Below are 12,468 nucleotides of genomic sequence, written 5' to 3'. Positions count from 1 at the left end.
AATTCATTATATATACGATAAAAATGATGCAAACACATAACTGATTAGATAATAACCTTAAATACTTCATTTTCAATCATCTATTTGTTTCTCGTTAAAATACTGTGTAAGATATTGAAAAGGGGAGAAGTTCGGTTTTTATTGCATATATCGACGTTTCAGCCGGATTAGAGCGGTTTTACGTGTACATCTTCCGTCGGTAATATAAACGGAAAATCAAGAACATTTTAGTTAATGCTAATGAAAACACATTGTTTTTTATCATTTGTATTGGAAACAACATTGTCATATGTCTTTTCTTGGATCTAAATAATACGAAACCTCGCTCTATGATTTTAAGTTAAAATTCTTCATATATGGTAAAATAGTGACTTTTTCACGTTTTTCGTGTAGTGTGATTTTACGTAAATATATACGTTTTTACCAATATTTCGATACTATTTCATTTAGTATCACGATATGTTTTTTGGCCTTCAAATCTCAGAATTTTGAATAATATTGCATTTTAAGCAAGTTTTCTTGCATTTTGTTTCGTACGAAAAATCGTCGAATTTATCAATATTTTGACGTTTATCATCTCCGTTTCCTTTATGTGATTTAAACAAAATATCATCGAATTAGGCAATATTTTGCCGTTTTTCCACTTTTTTGTGAATTTTCAGTCTATGGGTATTAATTCATTATATATACGATAAAAATGATGCAAGCACATAACTGATTAGATAATAACCTTAAATAGTTCATTTTCAATCAACTATTTGTTTCTCATTAAAATACTGAGTAAGATATTAAAAAGGGGAGAAGTTCTGTTTTTATTGCATATATCGACGTTTCAGCCGGAATAGAGCGTTTTTCGTGTACATTTTCTTTAGGTAAAATAAACGGAAAATCAGGAACATTTTAGTTAATGCTAATGAAAGCACATTGTTTTTTATCATTTGTATTGAAAACAACATTGTCATATATCTTTTCTTGGATCTAAATAATACGAAACCTCGCTCTATGATTTGAAGTTAAAATCCTCAAATATTGAATAATAGTGACTTTTTCACGTTAATCATGTAGTTTGATATTACGTAAATATATTAATTTTTACCAATATTTCGATACTATTTCATGTAGTATCACGATATGTGATTTGGCTTTCAAATCTCAGAATGTCGCATAATATTGCATTTTAAGCAAGTTTTCTTGCATTTTGTTTCGTACGAAAAATCATCGAATTTAGCAATATTTTGACGTTTATCACCCACTTTTCCTCTATGTGATTTAAACAAAATATCATCGAATTATGCAATATTTTGCCGTTTTTCCACGTTTTTGTGAATTTTCAGTTTATGCGTTTAATTCATTATATATACGATAAAAATGATGCAAACACATAATTGATTAGATAATAACCTTAAATACTTCATTTTCAATCATCTATTTGTTTCTCGTTAAAATACTGTGTAAGATTTTAGAAGAAGTTCGGTTTTTATTGCATATATCGACGTTTCAGCCGGATTAGAGCGGTTTTACGTGTTAATCTTCCATCGGTAATATAAACGGAAAACCAAGAACATTTTAGTTAATGCTAATGAAAACACATTGTTTTTTATTATTTGTATTGGAAACAACATTGTCGTGTCTCTTCTTAGATCTAAATAATACGAAACCTCGCTCTATGATTTGAAGTTAAAATCCTCATATATGGTAAAATAGTGACTTTTTCACGTTTTTCATGTAGTGTGATTTTACGTAAATATATACGTTTTTACCAATATTTCGATACTATTTCATGTAGTATCACGATATGTTTTTTGGCCTTCAAATCTCAGAATTTCGCATAATATTGCATTTTAAGCAAGTTTTCTTGCATTTTGTTTCGTACGAAAAATCGTCGAATTTAGCAATATTTTGACGTTTATCATCTCCTTTTCCTTTATGTGATTTAAACAAAATATCATCGAATTAGGCAATATTTTGCCGTTTTTCCACGTTTTTGTGAATTTTCAGTCTATGGGTATTAATTCATTATATATACGATAAAAATGATGCAAACACATAATTGATTAGATAATAACCTTAAATACTTCATTTTCAATCAACTATTTGTTTCTCGTTAAAATACTGTGTAAGATATTGAAAAGGGGAGAAGTTCGGTTTTTATTGCATATATCGACGTTTCAGCCGGATTAGAGCGGTTTTACGTGTACATCTTCCATCGGTAATATAAACGGAAAACCAAGAACATTTTAGTTAATGCTAATGAAAACACATTGTTTTTTATTATTTGTATTGGAAACAACATTGTCATATGTCTTTTCGTAGATCTAAATAATACGAAACCTCGCTCTATGATTTGAAGTTAAAATCCTCATATATGGTAAAATAGTGACTTTTTTCACGTTTTTCATGTAGTGTGATTTTACGTAAATATATACGTTTTTACCAATATTTCGATACTATTTCATGTAGTATCACGATATGTTTTTTGCCCTTCAAATCTCAGAATTTCGCATAATATTGCATTTTAAGCAAGTTTTCTTGCATTTTGTTTCGTACGAAAAATCGTCGAATTTAGCAATATTTTGACGTTTATCATCTCCTTTTCCTTTATGTGATTTAAACAAAATATCATCGAATTAGGCAATATTTTGCCGTTTTGTGAATTTTCAGTCTATGGGTATTAATTCATTATATATACGATAAAAATGATGCAAACACATAATTGATTAGATAATAACCTTAAATACTTCATTTTCAATCATCTATTTGTTTCTCGTTAAAATACTGTGTAAGATATTGAAAAGGGGAGAAGTTCGGTTTTTATTGCATATATCGACGTTTCAGCCGGATTAGAGCGGTTTTACGTGTACATCTTCCGTCGGTAATATAAACGGAAAATCAAGAACATTTTAGTTAATGCTAATGAAAACACATTGTTTTTTATCATTTGTATTGGAAACAACATTGTCATATGTCTTTTCTTGGATCTAAATAATACGAAACCTCGCTCTATGATTTGAAGTTAAAATCCTCATATATGGTAAAATAGTGACTTTTTTCACGTTTTTCATGTAGTGTAAATATATACGTTTTTAACAATATTTCGAAACTATTTCATGTAGTATTACGATATGTGATTTGGCCTTCAAATCTCAGAATTTCGCATAATATTGCATTTTAAGCAAGTTTTCTTGCATTTTGTTTTGTACGAAAAATCGTCGAATTTAGCAATATTTTGACGTTTATCATCTCCTTTTCCTTTATGTGATTTAAACAAAATATCATCGAATTAGGCAATATTTTGCCGTTTTTCCACGTTTTTGTGAATTTTCAGTCTATGGGTATTAATTCGTTATATATACGATAAAAATGATGCAAACACATAACTGATTAGATAATAACCTTAAATAGTTCATTTTCAATCAACTATTTGTTTCTCGTTAAAATACTGAGTAAGATATTAAAAAGGGGAGAAGTTCTGTTTTTATTGCATATATCGACGTTTCAGCCGGAATAGAGCGTTTTTCGTGTACATTTTCTTTAGGTAATATAAACGGAAAACCAAGAACATTTTAGTTAATGGTAATGAAAACACATTGTTTTTTATTATTTGTATTGGAAACAACATTGTCATATGTCTTTTCGTAGATCTAAATAATACGCAACCTCGCTCTATGATTTGAAGTTAATATCCTCATATATGGTAAAATAGTGACTTTTTTCACGTTTTTCATGTAGTGTGATTTTACGTAAATATATACGTTTTTAACAATATTTCGAAACATTTCATGTAGTATTACGATATGTGATTTGGCCTTCAAATCTCAGAATTTCGCATAATATTGCATTTTAAGCAAGTTTTCTTGCATTTTGTTTTGTACGAAAAATCGTCGAATTTAGCAATATTTTGACGTTTATCATCTCCTTTTCCTTTATGTGATTTAAGCAAAATATCATCGAATTAGGCAATATTTTGCCGTTTTTCCACGTTTTTGTGAATTTTCAGTCTATGGGTATTAATTCATTATATATACGATAAAAATGATGCAAACACATAATTGATTAGATAATAACCTTAAATACTTCATTTCAATCATCTATTTGTTTCTCGTTAAAATACTGTGTAAGATATTGAAAAGGGGAGAAGTTCGGTTTTTATTGCATATATCGACGTTTCAGCCGGATTAGAGCGGTTTTACGTGTACATCTTCCGTCGGTAATATAAACGGAAAATCAAGAACATTTTAGTTAATGCTAATGAAAACACATTGTTTTTTATCATTTGTATTGGAAACAACATTATCATATGTCTTTTCTTGGATCTAAATAATACGAAACCTCGCTCTATGATTTTAAGTTAAAATTCTTCATATATGGTAAAATAGTGACTTTTTCACGTTTTTCGTGTAGTGTGATTTTACGTAAATATATACGTTTTTACCAATATTTCGATACTATTTCATTTAGTATCACGATATTTTTTTTGGCCTTCAAATCTCAGAATTTTTCATAATATTGCATTTTAAGCAAGTTTTCTTGCATTTTGTTTCGTACGAAAAATCGTCGAATTTATCAATATTTTGACGTTTATCGTTTATCATTGTTTCTCGTTTCCTTTTCCTTTATGTGATTTAAACAAAATATCATCGAATTGACGTTTATCGTTTATCATTGTTTCTCGTTTCCTTTTCCTTTATGTGATTTAAACAAAATATCATCGAATTAGGCAATATTTTGCCGTTTCTTCACGTTTTTGTGAATTTTCAGTCTATGGGTATTAATTCGTTATGTATACGATACAAATGATGCAAATGATTCACACATAATTGATTAGATAATAACCTTAAATACTTCATTTCAATCATCTATTTGTTTCTCGTTAAAATACTGTGTAAGATATTGAAAAGGGGAGAAGTTCGGTTTTTATTGCATATATCGACGTTTCAGCCGGATTAGAGCGGTTTTACGTGTACATCTTCCGTCGGTAATATAAACGGAAAATCAAGAACATTTTAGTTAATGCTAATGAAAACACATTGTTTTTTATCATTTGTATTGGAAACAACATTGTCATATATATTTTCTTGGATCTAAATAATACGAAACCTCGCTCTATGATTTGAAGTTAAAATCCTCAAATATTGTATAATAGTGACTTTTTCACGTTAATCATGTAGTTTGATATTACGTAAATATATTCATTTTTTCCAATATTTCGATACTATTTCATGTAGTATCACGATATGTGATTTGGCTTTCAAATCTCAGAATGTCGCATAATATTGCATTTTAAGCAAGTTTTCTTGCATTTTGTTTCGTACGAAAAATCATCGAATTTAGCAATATTTTGACGTTTATCATCCACTTTTCCTCTATGTGATTTAAACAAAATATCATCGAATTATGCAATATTTTGCCGTTTTTCCACGTTTTTGTGAATTTTCAGTTTATGGGTTTAATTCATTATATATACGATAAAAATGATGCAAACACATAATTGATTAGATAATAACCTTAAATACTTCATTTTCAATCATCTATTTGTTTCTCGTTAAAATACTGAGTATGATATTGAAAAGGGGAGAAGTTCGGTTTTTATTGCATATATCGACGTTTCAGCCGGATTAGAGCGGTTTTACGTGTACATCTTACGTCGGTAATATAAACGGAAAATCAAGAACATTTTAGTTAATGCTAATGAAAACACATTGTTTTTTTATCATTTGTATTGGAAACAACATTGTCATATGTCTTTTCTTGGATCTAAATAATACGAAACCTCGCTCTATGATTTTAAGTTAAAATTCTTCATATATGGTAAAATAGTGACTTTTGCCGGTTTTTTTTATAAAAAAATATTTTGCCGTTTTTCCACGTTTTTGTGAATTTTCAGTTTATGGGTTTAATTCATTATATATACGATAAAAATGATGCAAACACATAATTGATTAGATAATAACCTTAAATACTTCATTTTCAATCATCTATTTGTTTCTCGTTAAAATACTGAGTATGATATTGAAAAGGGGAGAAGTTCGGTTTTTATTGCATATATCGACGTTTCAGCCGGATTAGAGCGGTTTTACGTGTACATCTTCCGTCGGTAATATAAACGGAAAATCAAGAACATTTTAGTTAATGCTAATGAAAACACATTGTTTTTTATCATTTGTATTGGAAACAACATTGTCATATGTCTTTTCTTGGATCTAAATAATACGAAACCTCGCTCTATGATTTTAAGTTAAAATTCTTCATATATGGTAAAATAGTGACTTTTTCACGTTTTTCGTGTAGTGTGATTTTACGTAAATATATACGTTTTTACCAATATTTCGATACTATTTCATGTAGTATCACGATATGCTTTTTGGCCTTCAAATTTCAGAATTTCGCATAATATTGCATTTTAAGCAAGTTTTCTTGCATTTTGTTTCGTACGAAAAATCGTCGAATTTAGCAATATTTTGAAGTTTATCATCTCCTTTTCCTTTATGTGATTTAAACAAAATATCATCGAATTAGGCAATATTTTGCCGTTTTTCCACGTTTTTGTGAATTTTCAGTCTATGGGTATTAATTCATTATATATACGATAAAAATGATGCAAACACATAACTGATTAGATAATAACCTTAAATAGTTCATTTTCAATCAACTATTTGTTTCTCGTTAAAATACTGAGTAAGATATTAAAAAGGGGAGAAGTTCTGTTTTTATTGCATATATCGACGTTTCAGCCGGAATAGAGCGTTTTTCGTGTACATTTTCTTTAGGTAATATAAACGGAAAATCAGGAACATTTTAGTTAATGCTAATGAAAACACATTGTTTTTTATCATTTGTATTGAAAACAACATTGTCATATATCTTTTCTTGGATCTAAATAATACGAAACCTCGCTCTATGATTTGAAGTTAAAATCCTCAAATATTGTATAATAGTGACTTTTTCACGTTAATCATGTAGTTTGATATTACGTAAATATATTCATTTTTACCAATATTTCGATACTATTTCATGTAGTATCACGATATGTGATTTGGCTTTCAAATCTCAGAATGTCGCATAATATTGCATTTTAAGCAAGTTTTCTTGCATTTTGTTTCGTACGAAAAATCATCGAATTTAGCAATATTTTGACGTTTATCACCCACTTTTCCTCTATGTGATTTAAACAAAATATCATCGAATTATGCAATATTTTGCCGTTTTTCCACGTTTTTGTGAATTTTCAGTCTATGGGTTTAATTCATTATATATACGATAAAAATGATGCAAACACATAATTGATTAGATAATAACCTTAAATACTTCATTTTCAATCATCTATTTGTTTCTCGTTAAAATACTGTGTAAGATTTTAGAAGAAGTTCGGTTTTTATTGCATATATCGACGTTTCAGCCGGATTAGAGCGGTTTTACGTGTTAATCTTCCATCGGTAATATAAACGGAAAACCAAGAACATTTTAGTTAATGCTAATGAAAACACATTGTTTTATATTATTTGTATTGGAAACAACATTGTCATATGTCTTTTCTTAGATCTAAATAATACGCAACCTCGCTCTATAATTTGAAGTTAAAATCCTCATATATGGTAAAATAGTGAATTTTTTCACGTTTTTCATGTAGTGTAATTTTACGTAAATATATACGTTTTTACCAATATTTCGATACTATTTCATGTAGTATCACGATATGTTTTTTGCCCTTCAAATCTCAGAATTTCGCATAATATTGGATTTTAAGCAAGTTTTCTTGCATTTTGTTTCGTACGAAAAATCGTCGAATTTAGCAATATTTTGACGTTTATCATCTCCTTTTCCTTTATGTGATTTAAACAAAATATCATCGAATTAGGCAATATTTTGCCGTTTTTCCACGTTTTTGTGAATTTTCAGTCTATGGGTATTAATTCATTATATATACGATAAAAATGATGCAAACACATAACTGATTAGATAATAACCTTAAATAGTTCATTTTCAATCAACTATTTGTTTCTCGTTAAAATACTGCGTAAGATATTAAAAAGGGGAGAAGTTCTGTTTTTATTGCATATATCGACGTTTCAGCCGGAATAGAGCGTTTTTCGTGTACATTTTCTTTAGGTAATATAAACGGAAAATCAGGAACATTTTAGTTAATGCTAATGAAAACACATTGTTTTTTATCATTTGTATTGAAAACAACATTGTCATATATCTTTTCTTGGATCTAAATAAAACGAAACCTCGCTCTATGATTTGAAGTTAAAATCCTCAAATATTGTATAATAGTGACTTTTTCACGTTAATCATGTAGTTTGATATTACGTAAATATATTCATTTTTACCAATATTTCGATACTATTTCATGTAGTATCACGATATGTGATTTGGCTTTCAAATCTCAGAATGTCGCATAATATTGCATTTTAAGCAAGTTTTCTTGCATTTTGTTTCGTACGAAAAATCATCGAATTTAGCAATATTTTGACGTTTATCATCCACTTTTCCTCTATGTGATTTAAACAAAATATCATTGAATTATGCAATATTTTGCCGTTTTTCCACGTTTTTGTGAATTTTCAGTTTATGGGTTTAATTCATTATATATACGATAAAAATGATGCAAACACATAATTGATTAGATAATAACCTTAAATACTTCATTTTCAATCATCTATTTGTTTCTCGTTAAAATACTGTGTAAGATATTGAAAAGGGGAGAAGTTCGGTTTTTATTGCATATATCGACGTTTCAGCCGGATTAGAGCGGTTTTACGTGTACATCTTCCATCGGTAATATAAACGGAAAACCAAGAACATTTTAGTTAATGCTAATGAAAACACATTGTTTTTTATTATTTGTATTGGAAACAACATTGTCATATGTCTTTTCTTAGATCTAAATAATACGCAACCTCGCTCTATGATTTGAAGTTAAAATCCTCATGTATGGTAAAATAGTGACTTTTTTCACGTTTTTCATGTAGTGTGATTTTACGTAAATATATACGTTTTTAACAATATTTCGAAACATTTCATGTAGTATTACGATATGTGATTTGGCCTTCAAATCTCAGAATTTCGCATAATATTGCATTTTAAGCAAGTTTTCTTGCATTTTGTTTTGTACGAAAAATCGTCGAATTTAGCAATATTTTGACGTTTATCATCTCCTTTTCCTTTATGTGATTTAAACAAAATATCATCGAATTAGGCAATATTTTGCCGTTTTTCTACGTTTTTGTGAATTTTCAGTCTATGGGTATTAATTCATTATATATACGATAAAAATGATGCAAACACATAATTGATTAGATAATAACCTTAAATACTTCATTTTCAATCAACTATTTGTTTCTCGTTAAAATACTGAGTAAGATATTAAAAAGGGGATAAGTTCTGTTTTTATTGCATATATCGACGTTCCAGCCGGAATAGAGCGTTTTTCGTGTACATTTTCTATAGTTAATATAAACGGAAAATCAGGAACATTTTAGTTAATGCTAATGAAAACACATTGTTTTTTATCATTTGTATTGAAAACAACATTGTCATATATCTTTTCTTGGATCTAAATAATACGAAACCTCGCTCTATGATTTGAAGTTAAAATCCTCAAATATTGTATAATAGTGACTTTTTCACGTTAATCATGTAGTTTGATGTTACGTAAATATATTCATTTTTACCAATATTTCGATACTATTTCATGTAGTATCACGCTATGTGATTTGGCTTTCAAATCTCAGAATGTCGCATAATATTGCATTTTAAGCAAGTTTTCTTGCATTTTGTTTCGTACGAAAAATCATCGAATTTAGCAATATTTTGACGTTTATCACCCACTTTTCCTCTATGTGATTTAAACAAAATATCATCGAATTATGCAATATTTTGCCGTTTTTCCACGTTTTTGTGAATTTTCAGTCTATGGGTTTAATTCATTATATATACGATAAAAATGATGCAAACACATAATTGATTAGATAATAACCTTAAATACTTCATTTTCAATCATCTATTTGTTTCTCGTTAAAATACTGTGTAAGATTTTAGAAGAAGTTCGGTTTTTATTGCATATATCGACGTTTCAGCCGGATTAGAGCGGTTTTACGTGTTAATCTTCCATCGGTAATATAAACGGAAAACCAAGAACATTTTAGTTAATGCTAATGAAAACACATTGTTTTTTATTATTTGTATTGGAAACAACATTGTCATATGTCTTTTCTTAGATCTAAATAATACGCAACCTCGCTCTATAATTTGAAGTTAAAATCCTCATATATGGTAAAATAGTGACTTTTTTCACGTTTTTCATGTAGTGTAATTTTACGTAAATATATACGTTTTTACCAATATTTCGATACTATTTCATGTAGTATCACGATATGTTTTTTGCCCTTCAAATCTCAGAATTTCGCATAATATTGCATTTTAAGCAAGTTTTCTTGCATTTTGTTTCGTACGAAAAATCGTCGAATTTAGCAATATTTTGACGTTTATCATCTCCTTTTCCTTTATGTGATTTAAACAAAATATCATCGAATTAGGCAATATTTTGCCGTTTTTCCACGTTTTTGTGAATTTTCAGTCTATGGGTATTAATTCATTATATATACGATAAAAATGATGCAAACACATAACTGATTAGATAATAACCTTAAATAGTTCATTTTCAATCAACTATTTGTTTCTCGTTAAAATACTGAGTAAGATATTAAAAAGGGGAGAAGTTCTGTTTTTATTGCATATATCGACGTTTCAGCCGGAATAGAGCGTTTTTCGTGTACATTTTCTTTAGGTAATATAAACGGAAAATCAGGAACATTTTAGTTAATGCTAATGAAAACACATTGTTTTTTATCATTTGTATTGAAAACAACATTGTCATATATCTTTTCTTGGATCTAAATAATACGAAACCTCGCTCTATGATTTGAAGTTAAAATCCTCAAATATTGTATAATAGTGACTTTTTCACGTTAATCATGTAGTTTGATATTACGTAAATATATTCATTTTTACCAATATTTCGATACTATTTCATGTAGTATCACGATATGTGATTTGGCTTTCAAATCTCAGAATGTCGCATAATATTGCATTTTAAGCAAGTTTTCTTGCATTTTGTTTCGTACGAAAAATCATCGAATTTAGCAATATTTTGACGTTTATCATCCACTTTTCCTCTATGTGATTTAAACAAAATATCATTGAATTATGCAATATTTTGCCGTTTTTCCACGTTTTTGTGAATTTTCAGTTTATGGGTTTAATTCATTATATATACGATAAAAATGATGCAAACACATAATTGATTAGATAATAACCTTAAATACTTCATTTTCAATCATCTATTTGTTTCTCGTTAAAATACTGTGTAAGATATTGAAAAGGGGAGAAGTTCGGTTTTTATTGCATATATCGACGTTTCAGCCGGATTAGAGCGGTTTTACGTGTACATCTTCCATCGGTAATATAAACGGAAAACCAAGAACATTTTAGTTAATGCTAATGAAAACACATTGTTTTTTATTATTTGTATTGGAAACAACATTGTCATATGTCTTTTCTTAGATCTAAATAATACGCAACCTCGCTCTATAATTTGAAGTTAAAATCCTCATATATGGTAAAATAGTGACTTTTTTCACGTTTTTCATGTAGTGTGATTTTACGTAAATATATACGTTTTTAACAATATTTCGAAACATTTCATGTAGTATTACGATATGTGATTTGGCCTTCAAATCTCAGAATTTCGCATAATATTGCATTTTAAGCAAGTTTTCTTGCATTTTGTTTTGTACGAAAAATCGTCGAATTTAGCAATATTTTGACGTTTATCATCTCCTTTTCCTTTATGTGATTTAAACAAAATATCATCGAATTAGGCAATATTTTGCCGTTTTTCCACGTTTTTGTGAATTTTCAGTCTATGGGTATTAATTCATTATATATACGATAAAAATGATGCAAACACATAATTGATTAGATAATAACCTTAAATACTTCATTTTCAATCATCTATTTGTTTCTCGTTAAAATACTGTGTAAGATATTGAAAAGGGGAGAAGTTCGGTTTTTATTGCATATATCGACGTTTCAGCCGGATTAGAGCGGTTTTACGTGTACATCTTCCGTCGGTAATATAAACGGAAAATCAAAAACATTTTAGTTAATGCTAATGAAAACACATTGTTTTTTATCATTTGTATTGGAAACAACATTGTCATAGGTCTTTTCTTGGATCTAAATAATAGGAAACCTCGCTCTATGATTTGAAGTTAAAATTCTTCATATATGGTAAAATAGTGACTTTTTCACGTTTTTCATGAAGTGTGATTTTACGTAAATATATACGTTTTTACCAATATTTCGATACTATTTCATGTAGTATCACGATATGCTTTTTGGCCTTCAAATTTCAGAATTTCGCATAATATTGCATTTTAAGCAAGTTTTCTTGCATTTTGTTTC

This window comes from Procambarus clarkii, chromosome 15 (assembly GCF_040958095.1).
Source record: "Procambarus clarkii isolate CNS0578487 chromosome 15, FALCON_Pclarkii_2.0, whole genome shotgun sequence".
Taxonomy (NCBI): domain Eukaryota; kingdom Metazoa; phylum Arthropoda; class Malacostraca; order Decapoda; family Cambaridae; genus Procambarus; species Procambarus clarkii.
This window is presented reverse-complemented; position numbering follows the sequence as displayed.